Source organism: Phyllobates terribilis, unplaced genomic scaffold, assembly GCF_046119375.1.
Source record: "Phyllobates terribilis strain yellow unplaced genomic scaffold, ASM4611937v1 Scaffold_1__5_contigs__length_1240528914, whole genome shotgun sequence".
In the NCBI taxonomy this organism is placed as follows: domain Eukaryota; kingdom Metazoa; phylum Chordata; class Amphibia; order Anura; family Dendrobatidae; genus Phyllobates; species Phyllobates terribilis.
This window is the reverse complement of record NW_027362761.1, coordinates 408,889,261-408,905,905: the sequence shown is the minus strand read 5'-3', so window position 1 is coordinate 408,905,905 and position 16,645 is coordinate 408,889,261.

The following is a 16,645-nucleotide window of genomic DNA, read 5'->3' as shown; positions in this document are numbered from 1 at the left end:
TATGATATCATTGTCTAACTATTAGACAAGTTTAGTAAATCTGTTGCTAAAATATGGGAAACCACTTAAATGATGTTTTCAAACACAATCATTTTGAAAAAACAGCCTTGCAGTTATTGATACTGGTATGGTAAAAATGTGCAATTTTTCCTATAACTTCTAGCTGATGTTTTTTTTTCCAAAATAATGCGATTTACTACCTATAGTTTTCATTGTGTTTATCCATTTCAAGTCATGTGATTCATTGATAATGTGCTTCCAAGATTTCTCATAAACTCTAATGCTCCGATGAAAAAAAGCAACCAAAAATCAAGTCATATTTAGGGCTTTTTCACATGTACTAGATTGGTTTCGAATTGTACTAACTTCCCTTTGAAGTTGAGAAGCCTCGTTCGAAAAATTGTACTAATAATACTCTTCTGATACTCTCTGTAGTGTTTTCATGCATGAGTTGGTGCATCCCAGCCATCTGATGTGACATTAGGTCCCATGTGCTGGCAACAGCCTTTGACTGTAGTGATCATATGGAATGAAATAACAGCATATGAGTTAGGGATGCATCAAAACCAACATGAAAAAATTACTAGGAGCAGAAAAATCAGCAACAAAGATGAGTATCTTGTCTTTTTAACTTTATAAAGTTTTTATTTGGCAAAAAAAATTACTTTATTGTGGCTTTTGACTTTTAATTGAACCTAATGTACTGTAACCAAAACCGCATTTTTTCCTCAACAGAAATTCAGATGCTCTCGATGAAAAGAATCTGTGCCCTAGTTCAATCTCCACGCAGAAAATACTGGCATCAACTTCGCTGTTACTGTAAAATAGTACTGAATTTCCATCCAAAAATCTGTATCAATATATATGGATGTACCCTAGTGTGTGCGGTTTTAATGAATATATAAAAACAATGGAAGTCGAGGGGGTTGGAGGACAACAAAGTGGCTGTAAGAAATAATGCATTTTTTGAGGGAAAAAAAGAAGCCAGCTAAGAAAAGCTTACGGTGTTGTTGAGTGTTTCAGAATAAACTATTCACAGAATGTCCACAGAATGTATCTTAGCAAAATTTACAAAAACAACACAAAAAATACACTGTAAAGAATTGTAGAATTGTTATTTTATGTGAACATAAGTTTTTATTAATGTATCATTAAATCTTTATACATTTCCAATACTTATCTTATTCACACAGTGTCCTAAAGCAAAAATGATTTCCAGCCTTATGGTAAAATATCATTCAGCACAATTTTCTTTTCCTATGCTTGTAAACTTCGAGCACTGTTTTATCTATTATCCAAACAGTGATTCCCAAACAGAGATATGTAACAAATCAGCGGTCCATGCCGATACCTAGTGTTTGGATGATTCAGTTTAGAGTTGTAACGGTTATAGAAAGTTCTATCCTTTTCCTATAACAACTGTAATATAATTTCCATTTTTCTCTAGGCTCCCCTTCAGAATACAAAGCAATTTATTTGAAGTTCAGACACTGTCATTGTGATTTAGTTTCAGTTTTATGGCAACTACAGGTCTCTAATAAGTATGCTCCTTTCATTGATTTTGTTCCCCTTCAGCTGCTGCAGTAAATGTAATTGAAATTTTTTGATTATTTTTTTTTCCATGTCTGACCTAACTTTTTTAATAGGAAGAGAGCATTCAGAACTGAAACCTTTCCATGTTTTACGACACACTTATAAAAATTAAAGCCAATGAATTCATTCATATTGCTAGAAATAAAAACACTAGTTCACAGTCACAGCCGTAGACATAGTGGACACGCACTCACAATTGTATGACAAAATAATGTAGTCTCCCCTATTGCATTGTGAAAAGGACACAAGTTATCCTTGACAAGAGGGCACAAAACAATTTTGTCTTGTGCAGTCTACATCCATCTTTGATTCTCCATGAAATAAGGCTTTGATACTGCAAACAATCAGAGCTAAAGTCATATATTTCCTTTATAAGAGAACAGAGGACAGATTGCGTTCAATGTCTTGAAGTAAATCTGAGAAGGACAGCACTACTAGGGCATTGTTTTAAAGTCTCATTATTTTAAAGTAATGTTCATTGAAACACTATTTTGGGCCATATTTACATGCAGGGTTTAGACATGTTATTCATTAATTTTTTTTTATGTTTTTAATGGGATGGATTCCAGAAATAGTGGCCAGATGTTACACACTTGTCTGTAGAAATATATCACTATCTATAGACACACTGACCTTCATTTTTGAATCAGTCCACATGTACAGGTCATTGCTGAAGTAATAATGTAATATTTTAAAAGAAGAATTTGTGAACTTATAACTAGAGTTGAGCGAGCATGTTCGAAAAACGTTCGCCAATTTCAAATTCGGCATGAACATTGCACATTCGGATTCCTGATCGGACACATGAGCATTTTTACTTAAAATTGGAAAATTAGGTAAAAGTGCGGAAAATGATTGCGTTTCCATTACAGTATTTTTATCACTTAGGCTAGGATAGTGGTGCTGTATGATGAGCGGGGGGCCCTATTTGATGAGGTGAGGGTGTGGGTAGAGGTCAGAGGAGCGGCGTGCTTGTAATCTAATTTTCTTTTTTCCTAACTTTATGTGTGCTAATTGCGGCTAAGCAATCAGGGTGCAGGAACCATCTACAATGTCCAGACACAAGGGTTTGTGCCATTGGCTGCTGAAATCACATGTCCCTCTCTATATAAAGTGCAGCCATGTTGTTTTAGAGCCATTTTGTGACTATAACAGATCAGAGAGGCTGTACCTGGTCTGCTCCTGGATACTGAGCAATTTTAGATAGTTAGCTAGGCAGTTGCTTCTAAGTTAGATAGTTTACATTGATAGGGTCCTGTATGGCTGTGAAATCGACCTTCCAGCAGATTTTTTTGTGTGCCATTAGTGAGGTCCAGACAAAGACAGCAGGGCACATTTCAGCATAGAACTCTGTTGTGCACTGCTCCTATTGTGCTCCATGCACGAGTACATCTTTAAAAATCTAATTTTACCTATTACTAATGTGATACAGCATGCCACATGTCAGCTTGTTATTTTGTGGTGGTGAAATTCAGCTGTATGCAGAGCTCACGCAGAGTCAAAAAATCATTTTTTTTTTGCTACTAACGTGATACAGCATACCATATCTCAGCTTGTCATTTTGTGGCGGTGAAATTCAGCTGTATGCAGAGCACATGCAGAGTCCAAAAATATTTTTTTCTGTTACTAATGTGATACAGCACACCACATCTCAGCTTGTCATTTTGTGGTTGTGAAATTCATCTATATGCAGAGTCCAAAAATTATTTTTTTTTCTGTTACTAATGTGATTCAGCATGCCACATTTCAGCTTGTCATTTTGTGGTGGTAAAATTCAGCTGTAGGCAGAGCTCATGCAGAGTAAAAAAATCTATTTTTTTCTGTTACTAACGTGATACAGCACGCCACATCTCAGCTTGTTATTTTGTGGTGGTGAAATTCAGCTGTACGCAGAGCACGTGCAGAGTAAACAAAATCTATTTTTTTCTGTTACTAACGTGATACAGCAGTGGAGATCTCAGCTTGAAATTGTTTGGAGCATATATTCTATGTATACAGGCCTCATCCACAGTAAACAATTTATTTCTTCTGTTACTAACGTGAAACAATAGGCCAGATATCAGTTTGAAATTGTTTGGACCATATATTCTATTGTATACAGGTCTCATCTAAAGTAAAATAAATTATTTATTCTGTTACTAACATGATACAGTAGGCCAGATGTCAGTTTGAAATTGTTTGGAGCATATATTCTATTTTGTTTAGGCCCCATCCACAGTAAACTAAATTATTTCTTCTGTTAGCAACATGATTCAGTAGGCCAGATGTCAGTTTGAAATAGTTTGGAGCATATATTTTATTGTATACAGGCCTCATCCACAGTAAAATAAATTATTTCTTCTGTTAGTAACGTGATACAGCAGGCCAGATGTCAGTTTTAAATAGTTTGGACCATATATTCTATTTTGTACAGGCCTCATCTACAGTAAAAAAAAATTAGTTCTTCTGTTAGTAAAGTGATACAGCAGGTCAGATGTCAGTTTGAAATTGTTTGGCGCAAATATTCTATTGTATAAAGGCCTCATCCACAAAAAACAAATAAATTCTTCTGTTACTAACGTGATACAGAAGGTTAGATGTCAGTTTGAAATTGTTTAAAGCATATATTCTATTGTATGCAGGCCTCATCCACAGTAAAAAAAATAATTTCTTCCGTTACCAACATGATACAGTAGGCCAGATGTCAGTTTGATAATGTTTGGAGCATGCATTTTATTGCATACAGGCCTCAACCACAGTAAAAAAATAGTTCTTCTGTTAGTAACGCGATACAGCAGGCCAGATGTCAATTTGAAATTTTGGGTGCTGATATTGTTCTCCCTACAAGGGTACACATGATAAAATTGAAATTGGTATTCTTGCTATTGTGCTACCTAAAGCAGGCTACATTTCATCTTTTAATTCTTTGGTGCTGATATAGTTCTCCATACAGAGGTACACATGATAAAATCTAACCTTGTTGTCTTACTACCGTGATACATATAGCAGACCACATTTCAGCTTGTAATTTTCTGGCGCTGAGATACTGCTGTATACAGGCCTCTTTGACAGTAAAAAAAAATCGAATTTCTTCGGTTACTAATGTGATACAGCAGGCCACATCTCCTCTTGTAATTTTTTGGTGATGATATTGTTCTCCATCCTGGGGTTCACATTACTTAATCTCAATATTTGCTGGTACTACAGTGATACACAAACTAGGCCACATTTGAGCTTTTAACTCTTTGGTGCTGATATTCTTCTCCCATACAGGGGTTGACATGATAAAATATAAATTTGTTCTGTTACTACCGTGCTACAAAAAGTAGGCCACATCTGAGGTTGTGATTCTTTTGCGCTGAGATTTTGCTGTATCCAAGACTCGTCCACAGTAAAAAATTGATTTTTTTTCTGTTACTACCATGCTACATAAAGCGCGGCTACCTTTCATCTTTTAATTATTTTGTGCTAGTATTCCTCCTCTATTTGTTCCTCCCATGGCAACTGCCTGTGAGACAACAGACCGGAACTTAGGGATTTTGTTAACCCTTCCGCATCCTCCTCTGCTACCTCCTCTTCCTTCTCTTCTCCTGAAACCACCACCTCCTCCCGCAGACTATTCAAAGTGTTCTCCAGCATGTAGATGACCAGAATAGAGATGTGATGACGGCATCATCAGTGCTGACCATCCTAGTAGCCATTTCAAAAATGTGCAGAAGGGTGCAGATTTTCTTCATCTGTGTCCACTCCACAAGTGTGATTTGTACCATGTCCATACTGCATTTGCCTATGCTATGCAACATGAGATTCTGCATCAGGGCTCGTTCCTGTTGTCACAGTCACTGCAACATGTGCAGATTGAATTACACCATGTCGGCACATCGCATATCAACCGGTTAACCAGTAGGCTGAAAGATCTCTGTAGTGACGCATGCCGATAATCCATGGGTTTTAAATGGCAGAAGTGAGCACACAGAGACCGTGATTTCTGCAGCAGCACATCCACGCTGGGATAGTGAGGGAGAAATTGCTGTACCATCAGGTTGAGGATGCAAGCCATGCAAGGAACGTGTGTGAGGTTGCCCCGCCGTAGGGCCACCATCAGGTTTGCACCATTATTGCACATGGCCTTACCTGTCAGTGGAGACAGCCATTTCTCAAACTCGGCATGGATAGCTGTCCACAACTCTTGATCTGTATTACGGCGATATACAAGGCATATTAATTTAAACACTGCCTAATTGCGGTGTGTCCTGGCTGCGCAGTATGGAGGTGAGGGGGATTCTCTCTGCCCTGTTTGAATGTGTGTCTCATTAAGGCAGTAGTTGAGGGAGCAGGTGGAGGCCCTAGAGGAGGTGGAGGATGCAGAAGCACTGGAGGAAGTGTTAGATACAGAGGTTTTCCCGCAAGCCTTGGGGATTGCAAGACTTGATGTCTAGTGACAGCTTGGTGTCTAGTGGCTTAGTTCTCCATCCCCTGGTGCATAGTAGTTTAGTTCTCCAACCCTAGCTGTTTAGTAGTTTAGTTTTCCATCCCCTTTTGTCTATTAGTTTGGCTCTCCATGTTCTGGTGTGTAATTGTTTCGTTCTCCAACCCTAGGTGTTTAGTAGTTTAGTTCTCCAACCCCTGTTGTCCATTAGTTTAGTTCTCCATCTTCTTTTGGGTAGTGGTTTACTTCTCCATCCCCAAGTGCCCTGCAAACCTTGGGGAATCCAAGACTTTTGGAGCAGCCAATTTCCCGCCTGCCCCCACAGCCACCAGAGTAACCCAATGCCCAGTCAGCGAGATGTAACTCACCTGGCCATACTTAGTTGCCCAGGTGTCAGTGGTGAAATACACCCTGTTAGACATAGATATTTTCAAGGAATGGGTGATGTTGTCTGCGACATGCTGGTGTAGCGCAGGCACAGTTTTCTTAGAGAAGTAATGGTGACTGGGCAACTGGTACTGGGGGACTACGATCGCTATCAGCTTTCAGAAACCATCTGTATCCACCAGGCGGAAAAGGCAGCATTTCCATGGCCAACAGATTGGAGATGGTGAAGTTCAAGTTCTTTGCTTTGGCATGTGTAGGAGGAAACAATTTTTTAAGTGACCAAAACTCTGGGATTAAGGCTGGCTGCTGTGCTGAGAGAGAGTGCAGTAGGGTGAACACGACAAGCTGCTGGACTGTGAGAGGTGCAGACGGAGATGTTACAGTGGATTAAGAAAGATGGGGTGTGCTTGGTGTCTGAGATCAGGCAAAAAAAAGCAGGCATGTCCACTTCCATAACAGCTGATGGGCTCTCACTCACCCTGTCTGTAGCGGGTAAACAAGTGGAGGTTCTGGAGCCGGAGACCTGTGTGAGAATACTTGTCACGGTGACGGAGGAGGAAAAAGCAGAAGGTGTGGCGGCCGGTGGTTGGCAAGGCATGCTAGTTTGCATTTTAGCACCAGATTAACGCATGTTGATTGCACATGTGCAAGTTCATGCATGTAGTAGTCAAATTATTACATTTTTTTTACTCTACTCTGTCGTTTTTAACAAAATTGGCAGATAACGTGAGCTGTGTAATTTTTTGCCATCTCAAAAAAGACCCAGGCTATGCAACTAAAAACTTGCGAATGCTGCTGGCCACTGCCAGAGTTGGGGCTTAGGATGCAGTGCTTGTCGTGGTTGTATAACTCTGTGTCAGTGCGGGAAGCCGGTACGTAACCTCCTCGTCTTCCTCCTCCTCCACCTTGCTGAGCTACTCAGCTGCATGCCTCTGGGTTCAGACCAAATGGGATTTACAACCTCATTGTCATCCTGTCTGTTCTCCCACTCCTTGCCCTGAGAGTCAACCTCCTTCTCTTCCTGCCCTGACAGCACAGTACTGTCTGTGTGCCCCTCAAGCATCTGAGTCTCATCAGGATCACCTCCACCCCCAGGGGTTAACGTCTGATGACGAGGGTTTAGATTCTGCTCGGACTCTAGTTCGTCCGGCCACGGATCAAACTGAAAAAAAAATTGGGATTCTCTGCACATGCTTTCCTCCTCTTGAGTCTGTGAATCTTTGGATCAGACCTCTCAAGTTCTAACTGACACAGATATGATATTGAGGCAAATCCTTTTAATTTTTATAGACAAGTGATGGTTTGTACCCAAAGGGGGTAAAAACTTAGCAGTCATACATTATATCATGGTGAAATGGAAGAAACAAGACTTCACAGTTACATTTGAGGTTGAGGCTCAAAGCTAGAAGGTTACACTTCAGAACTGAGATATAGAGCTCCTCAAGAGCAACTGGAACAGTATATGAGTAGTTACAGCTGCTGGTTGCCTTTAACAATAGTCACAGTGTAACTACTAGTGTTGAGCCACCCCCGTAGTGTTCGAGTTCGGTTCGTCAAACACCCGTGTGTTCGCCGAACTGTTCGTCGAACTGTTCGTCGAACACCTTCGAACACCGTTAAAACCAATGGCAGGCAAACAAAAACACATAGAAACACATAGAAAACACCTTCAAAGGTGTCCAAAAGCTGACAAACTGCTCAGAAGACACAACTAACACATGGAAAAGTGACAAGTACATATAGTCATGCGAAAAGAAAAGAGGTGGAGGAGTAAAAGGAGGGGGAGACACAGATATAAGCATGTCATGCCCTTCTAAAATCCAAAAAGTGAGAAGCCGACACGTTCAGTCCGCTCCTGCCCGTGCCACCTCCGCGTCGCCGGGTTTGTGCCAGAGCCGTGGTGAACCCTGACGGCCAGCCCCCCTCTCCCAATACTGGTGCCTGTCCGCTGGTCGGTCGAGCGAGCCCCCCTGTGGTGGAGGCAGCTCTAAGCTTTTTAATTTAAATTGTCTCTCTAATTTGAATGAATACACTTTAAATCCATTTACAAGGATCTATTGGAGGGCAAGTCTGATGCCAGCAGCCGCGTAATTCCAGCTCCAGTAGCGTCCACTAAAGCTGCTGCAGTTAAAAAGCTTTTATAAGGATCGAGCTCGGCTGTCCACCGCAAGGCATCCTACTGCCAGTCCCAGCCCCTATGCCTTGGGGTGCCTCCTGATGCTCTTCACTGAGTATCCCGTGGTCCCGAAGCATTTCCTTTGAAAAAATTAAGTGTCCAAACTACAGGTGGTGTAGCTTGCTTAACAGCCGGGATAATCCGCTGACTAGCAGACACTGCTACTAGGCACAAAGTATTTCCTGGGCTAGATGCAGTTAAAAATTTGTAATTAGATACTCTCGTTGGATGCTGAGAAAGCATTCCATAGAGTCTCCTGGCGCGCCATATATGATTCTCTTAAAAAGCTTGGGGTAGGGGTCTAGGGGACCCTTTTATAGCCAAAATCACTGCCCTGTATCGCAATACGTCACCTAGGCTGAAGATAAATGGAACTGTAGCACACTGAGGGCTCGGTTGCTACAGAGGTATTGCACCTCACCCAGAGGTGTGATATCTCACTCTCAGGTAAGGATGTAGTGTGGATCAGGACCCGACACCTGCATGCATTACACCACATTGCCGTGGGGCAGGGCGACCAATATGCCCCTGAGATGGGCACGACAGTCCCTGTCCCTGGCTGGAGTGGGGGGAGCGAACACTGAGGAAAGGGAACCCTGTAGTGAAGGAGCAGGGAGGAAGCAGTTCCTTGGTGCATTGAGAAGGGAGTATAAAAGGTGGGCACCATCTTAGTTCAGTGCAGAGAAGTCTGAGCAGAAGTGGCAGGGAGCAGGGGCTCTGCATGAGCTCTGCTCCGGAGGCGGGCCTAGTAACAGAGGCCCAGGCCTGGAAGAGGGAGAAGGAAGGAAGAAGAGCGGAGAAGGCTCCAGGAACGAGGAACGAAGGGATCCCAGGGGTGCGGACGGGCGAGTCGCCACCGCACGCCCGAATCCACCTGCGTGGAGGGGTCAGGCCAAAGGGGGAGACCGGTCCCCGAAACTAGTGGAGGCAGGAAACGACCCTCAGCTAGAAATAGGAGGCTGTGACATTTTATGTGGCGCAGCCCCTCGCTACACCCGCTAGGAAGGCACCACATAGGGTCAGGGAAACTGGCGCCAAGTTTACCAAGAGGAGGCCCAAGGCAGCCGGACAGAAGGGTTGGTAAGAAAGGCCAGACAAAGGACACACAAAGGGGGTGCTGTGAAGCGCTCCAAAGTTATCTGGGAGTTGTCTGAGCCCCTCACCTGGTGAGCACAGTACGACGTGGGCAGCCGTTACCTGCAGACGTGGTCTGGATAATAAGAACTGTGAGTAAAGGCCCTGGACTGCATCACTGACTCCGTGTCATTACTGCTGCTGCCCTGCACCATCACCCCCATCCTCCGCATACACTGCCCTGAGGCTATACTCCTCCCGTGGGGAGTTATGCTACGCTCTGCTGCACCCACAACACCAGCCTCAGCGGTCTGCCCTGGAGCGGCGGTTCATTCTGACCGCAATCCACGGGTGGCGTAGTCGGACATTTAAACATCAAAACCACATAAATAGTTCCGCCACTAGTTTGACCGCCCTGAGCCACGGAACCGGGTCGCCGCCACGGAGACTACAACCACCAGCATCCACCAAAAAGGGTCCGGCTCCTGGTGTCCCAAGGCCCACGGGGCGCGTCAGAACATTTTCATCACCTTTCACAATCACCAATGGGACAAGGCAGGGATGTTCTCTGTCCCCTCTCTTATACATCCTAGTGACGGAGCACCTGCTCTCATCAATTCGCCATAACCCCAATATTAGGTGGATTGAGGTGGGAGGCACCGAGTACAAGTGCTCTCTATTTGCTGATGATGTCCTAGTATATATCACTCAATCACATATATCCATCCATGCTGTTATGGCTGAAATAGATCACTTTGTTACATGGTCAAATTTTAAAATCAATGCAGCGAAGTCTGAGGCCATCGATGTCTCCCTCCCCAAATCCATATAGGATTCCATCCAGTCCAACTTTCCATTTGCCTGGCCCTCACAGGGTATCAAATACTTAGGAATTCCTATTCATAGAGACCTCTCCCATCTATGTTATCTTAATTTTGGGCCCTTTATTGAACAACTCCATACAGACCACGGTTGGCAAGTTAGAACTGTAAGATTCACTACGTGAACCACTGGTGTTTTGTGGAAAAGCACATGTACACTGTGTTCCAAATTATTATGCAAAAAGTGTTTAGGAGTGATAAGGGAAGAATTTGTTTGTTTGTCAGTTAAACTCATTGATGGTGATGTGTGTCAGGGCTCTTTATATCACTGTAAGCAATTGTAGACACCTGTGCTAATTAGTTTGGCAGGTGTGTCCAATGAAAGGCAAGACTACTTAAGAAGGCTGTCTCACATTATTAAGCAGCCTATATTTTCTGCCAAAATGGGAAAGAAAAAGGATGTGTCGGCTGCTGAGAAGCAACAAATTGTGGAGTGTTTAGGTCAAGGCATGACTACAATCAACATTGTGCGATGATCAGGATGAAGTGTCTTGGCAATCAAGAAGTATGTAGCTGATTCACAGTACACACGTGTGCGTGCTGATAAGGGCAAATTGAGGACTCTTTCCTACAGGCAATTACGTCAGGTTGAAAGAGCAGCGGCAAAAAAGCCTTGTCATAGCAGCAGACAAGTTTTTGAAGCTGCTGATGCCTCCAACGTCCCCCGAACAACAAGATGCAGGGTCCTTCAGAGGTTTGCAGCTGTGCATACGCCATCCTGTCGACCTCCTCTATCCACTTCACACAAGCAGAAACGGCTCCAGTGGGCCAAACATTACATGAAGACTGATTTCAAAACTGTTTTGTTCACGGATGAGTGCCGTGCAGCGCTCGATGGTCCAGATGGATGGAGTGGAGGATGGCTGGTTGATGGACACCCCACGCAAACACGGCTACAGCGCCAACAAGGAGGAGGTGGAGTAATGTTTTGGGCTGGAATCATGGGGAGAGAGATTGTCGGCCCCTTTAGGATCCCTGAAGGCGCTAAAGATGAACTCCATAATGTATGTGGATTTTCTCAAACAGCACTTCCTGCCATGGTTCAAGAAGAAGAACCGTGTATTTCACAGCAAGATCATTTTTTTGCATGATAATGCACCATCTCATGCTGCAAATAAAACATATGCATCTCTGGCTGATATGGGCATAAAAGGGGACAAACTTATGGTGTGAACCCCATGCTCCCCTGACCTCTACCCCATTCAGAACCTTTGGAGCATCATTAAAAGGAGTGTCTATGATGGCGGGAGGCAGTTCACATCTAAGCAACAGCTCTGGGAGGGTATTCTGTCCTCATGCAAAACAATTGAAGCAGAAACCATCCAAAACCTGACAAATTCAATGGACGAGAGAGTTCAGAAGCTCCTTTCGAACAAGGGGTCCTATGTGAAAATGTAACATCACCTAGAATAAAGTTTTGAGTTGAAAACTGTTTGATTTCAGTTTCTAACAACCTGCTAATGCTTATAATTTCAAAAATGACCATTTTTTTGGTCTTTATTAAAATGAAAAGGTTGATCGAAAAGTTTGGGGGATCTAAGAGTGTGGCAACCCAGTAGTCATGATTACTTCGAATTCTGACAATATGAGGGTCATGCTGCAGGTAGTGCAGCAAGAAGGCACTTATGTGTCTTGCGCATCTCGGAGCCCCAAAATTATTTTCCGGGCTAGATGCAGCTAAAAATTATTATTAATTTTAAATCTGGTGAAGCTTTAGTATAGATGGCCTAATAGGATCAGTGCTGCACACTGCTACAAAGCCCAAATTATTTTCCAGTCAAGATACAGATAAACATGATTGGTAATTTTAAATCTGGTGGAGCTTATTATAGATGGCCTAATAGAATCAGTGCTGCACACTGCTACAAAGCCCAAATTATTTTCCAGCCAAGATACAGATAAACATGATTAGTAATTTGAAAGCTTAAAACGGTTGGTAGGGTGATTTTAACCAATCATCAAGCTTTTACTCTCCCCAGGATGACACAGGGGTAAAAAAGTCGTTTCGGATCCATGATTTGTTCATCTTTATGAACGTGAGTCTGTCTACATTATCAGTGGAGAGCCGCGTGCGCTTATCTGTCAGCACACCACCAGCAGCGCTGAACACACGTTCAGACAGAACGCTGGCTGCGGGGCATGACAAGATCTCCAAGGCGTAAGTGGCTAGCTCCGGCCATTTTTCCAGATTGGAAGCCCAAAAAGAGCAAGGGTCCAGTGACACAGTCATGGCTTCAATGTTTACTTGGAGATACTCCTGTACCATCGTCTCTAGGCGTTGACTATGTGTCAGACTTCTTGTCTCCTGTGGCCTTGCAAAGGATGGGCTAAAAAAGTGGTGAAATGATTCCACAAAATTGATGTTACCAGCAGGTACTGTGGTTCTGTTACGGTTTGAGTGCTGAACACTTGACGGTCCCACGGTTGGCAAGTTGGAACTGTGAGATTCACTACGTGCACCACTGGTATTTTGTGGAAAAGCACATGTAAGATTCTGCAACAGTCTCTGCTGATACTCCTGCATGCGTGCATCCCTTTCTATGGCAGGAATAATTTCTGCAAATTTACTTTTGTACCGGGGATCTAACAGTGTGGCAACCCAGTAGTCAGGATTATTTCTAATTCTCACAATTCGAGGGTCATGTTGCAGGTAGTGCAGCAAGAAGGCACTCATGTGTGTTGCGCAACCAGGAGCACCAAGTCCCTGTTGTGTTGGTGGCGAGGTAACAATCATGCTTCCTTCCTCTGTCCTCTCCCCCCAACCTCGCACAACAGAAATGTGATCAAGGTCTCCCTCATCTGATGAGTCTTCCATCAGTTCGTCCTCCACTTCTTCCTGGGCTCCTGCACCTTCCTCACTAGTTTGGCTGCTACCATGCGCCCTGGTAAAACCATCTCCCCCACCCTCACATGCCTGCCGCCTTGGTGCTGCCGACCGTCTGGACCTTGCAGATGTTAGCCCTTCCGCATACAACTCCTCCTCCTCTACTTCCTCCACCTCCTCTTGTGCCACCACCTGACTCCGAATTCTGTTTAACATGTGCTCCAGCATGTAAATCACCGGAATAGTCATGCTGATAATGGCATCGTCAGCACTGAACATCTTCGTCGCCATTTCAAAACTGTGCAGAAGGGTGCATAGGTCCCTGATCTGAGACCACTCCTCCAGCGTGATGTGCCCCACCTCTGGATCTCGTTGGCCCAGGCTATACGTCAGAACGTATTGCACCAGGGCTTGTCGGTGCTGCCACAGTCGCTGCAACATGTGCAGAGTTGAATTCCACCGGGTAGGCACATCGCATTTTAGCCGTTGAAGTGGCAGGCCCAACGACTTCTGTAGAGATGTAAGTCGCTGAGCTGCGGGATGCGAACGGCGGAAGTGAGCACACAGCGACCGTGCCCTCTGCAGAAGGCCATCTAGTCTGGGATAGTGGGCTAAAAATTGCTGGACAACCAGGTTCAACACGTGAGCCATACAAGGCACGTGTGTGACATTGCCCCGGCGAAGGGCCGCACCCAGGTTTGCAGCATTGTCGCACACGGCCTTCCCTGGTTTCAGGTCCAGTGGAGACAACCATTCATGAAATTGGTTCTCCAGAGCTGACCACAACTCCTCAGCTGTGTGACTCACATTTCCCAGACATTTCAATGTAAAAACCGCCTGATGACGTTGAGCCCTACTGCCAGCATAGTAAGGAGGTGTGCAGGATCCCTTCTGCGCAGTTAGAAAGCTTGTGGCATGACCAGACAGGCTTTGGGTGCAGGTGGAAGACTGAGAGGAGGTTGAGGAGGCAGAAGCAGTGGAGGAACTTTGACATAAAGAGGATTGACGCACAACTCGTGGGGACGGTGTAACGGGTCCGGGAGGCGGACTGTAACGGGTCCGGGAGGCGGAACCTCTGAGCTACTATACAAGGGGGCGGCCCTTGTAAGGGAGCGGGTGGCAGTCTCTGGGTGAACGGACAGGGAGTTACGGCAAGTGATCAGGGCAGTCTCTGGGTAAGGGGTAGGTACGACCTGTGATGGCAGAGCCTCCGGATAGGCTAGCAGGCAGGTGGTAGATGTGTGCTCCCAGGTGAGCAAGCGAGAGTCTCTGGAATAGCAGGTGGTCACGGCACGTGACGGCGGAACCTCCGGGCTGGCAGGCAGGTAGGTAACGGAGAAGCGCTCCCAGGTGAGCGGGCAAGAGTCTCTGGAATAGCTGATGGTCACCGCACGTGACAACGGGACCTCCGGGCTGGCAAGCAGGCAGGTAACGGAGATGCGCTCCCAGGTGAGCAGGCAAGAGTCTGGAGTAGCTGGTGGTCACAGCACGTGACAACGGAGCCTCCGGGCTGGCAAGCAGGCAGATAACGGAGAAGCGCTCCCAGGTGAGCGGGCAAGCTGGTCCATAGACAGACTGACCGGAGTAGTAAGGCAGACCGTCGGACCTCAGGCAAGCAGGCAGGTAGCTGATATGCGCTCCCAGGTGAGCAGGCAGGCTGGTCCTTTAGACAGACTGACAGGAGTAGTAAGGCAGACCGTCGGACCTCAGACTGGCAGACAGGTAACAAGTATTCAGGCAGGAATCAGGCAGGTAACTGGCAGGTACTGGCAGGTAACTAGCAGGAAACTGGCAGGAAACTGGCAGGTAACTGGCAACGGGACCTGAGGGCTGAAGCACAGGTGAGACACAGGTGCAAACAACATTGCTCGGGCACCTCCATTTTGGAGGAGGTGCCTTATATATGATGAAGTCCTCCGGCCATTGGCCGGGGACTCTTTAGGGCGGCGCGCGCGGCCCCTTTAAGAGGAGGGGAGCGCGCGCGCGCGCGCCCTAAGCACAGGGGCTGGGAAGGAGCGCGCGCTGAGAGCAGAGCAGGAGGAGGACGCCGGGACGGAGCGCGCGCTGACAGCAGAGCGGGGGGAGGAAGCCGGGCATGGAGCAGAGCGGTGAGAGGAGCAGCGTCCCTGCCTAGCAGAGGGCAGGGACGCCGGCACTACAGTACCCCCCCCTTTAGGCCCCCCCTTTTTTAGGCCAGACAGAAATTTAGCTAGGATGAGAGGGGCATGGATGTTCTCCCGGGGCTCCCACGTTCTCTCCTCAGGACCAAACCTCTTCCAATCTACCAGGAAAAAGGTCTTTCCTCTTACCCTTTTGGTGGCAAGAATGTTCTCTACCTCAAACTCGTCCTCAGCAGAAACCGGAGCAGGAGGCGTACCTGTAGACTTGGAAAAAGAGTTAAGTACCACAGGTTTGAGGAGAGACACATGGAAGGAGTTAGGGATCCGTAAGTTGGCCGGGAGTTTCAATTTATAGGCCACCGGGTTGATCTGACTGATGACCTCCAGTGGGCCGATGAACCGAGGCCCTAACTTATAGGAAGGGATCTTGAGCCGGACATATTTGGACGAGAGCCAGACTTTATCCCCAGGGCGGAATTGAGGAGGGTCCAGACGTTTTTTGTCAGCGTGTCTTTTCATACGCTCGGATGACAGAAGGAGTGCGGACCGGGTACTCTCCCATATGGAGGAAAATTTGTTAACAAGAGATTCCGCAGCCGGATTGTCCGCCGAGGTGGAGACGGGAAACGGGATCCGAGGATGCTGACCGTAGACTACAAAAAACGGGGATTTGGAGGAAGACTTGCTCTCGTGATTGTTGTACGAGAATTCGGCCCATGGCAGGAGATCCACCCAGTCAGAATGGTGGGCATTAACGAAGTGCCGAAGGTAACTGGTCAGGTTCTGATTGATCCGCTCCACTTGACCATTAGACTGTGGGTGGTAAGCGGAGGAGAAGTCCAGGGTGACGTCCAGCAATTTACAAGTGGCTCTCCAGAAACGGGAAGTGAACTGTACCCCACGATCCGACACGATGTGACGGGGCAGGCCATGAAGACGGAAGATGTGGCGGATAAAGTCTTTAGCCAGCTCGGGTGCAGACGAAAGACCTGGCAGTGGAATGAAGTGAGCCATCTTGGAGAAGCGGTCAGCGACCACCCAAATGACCGTACAACCGGCAGAGATGGGCAGATCAGTAATGAAGTCCATCGCTATATGCTGCCAGGGGGCAGCAGGTACTGGCAGAGGTAGGAGGCGGCCGGCCGGCAGGTGTCTCGGAACTTTGTTGCGGGCGCAGGACAC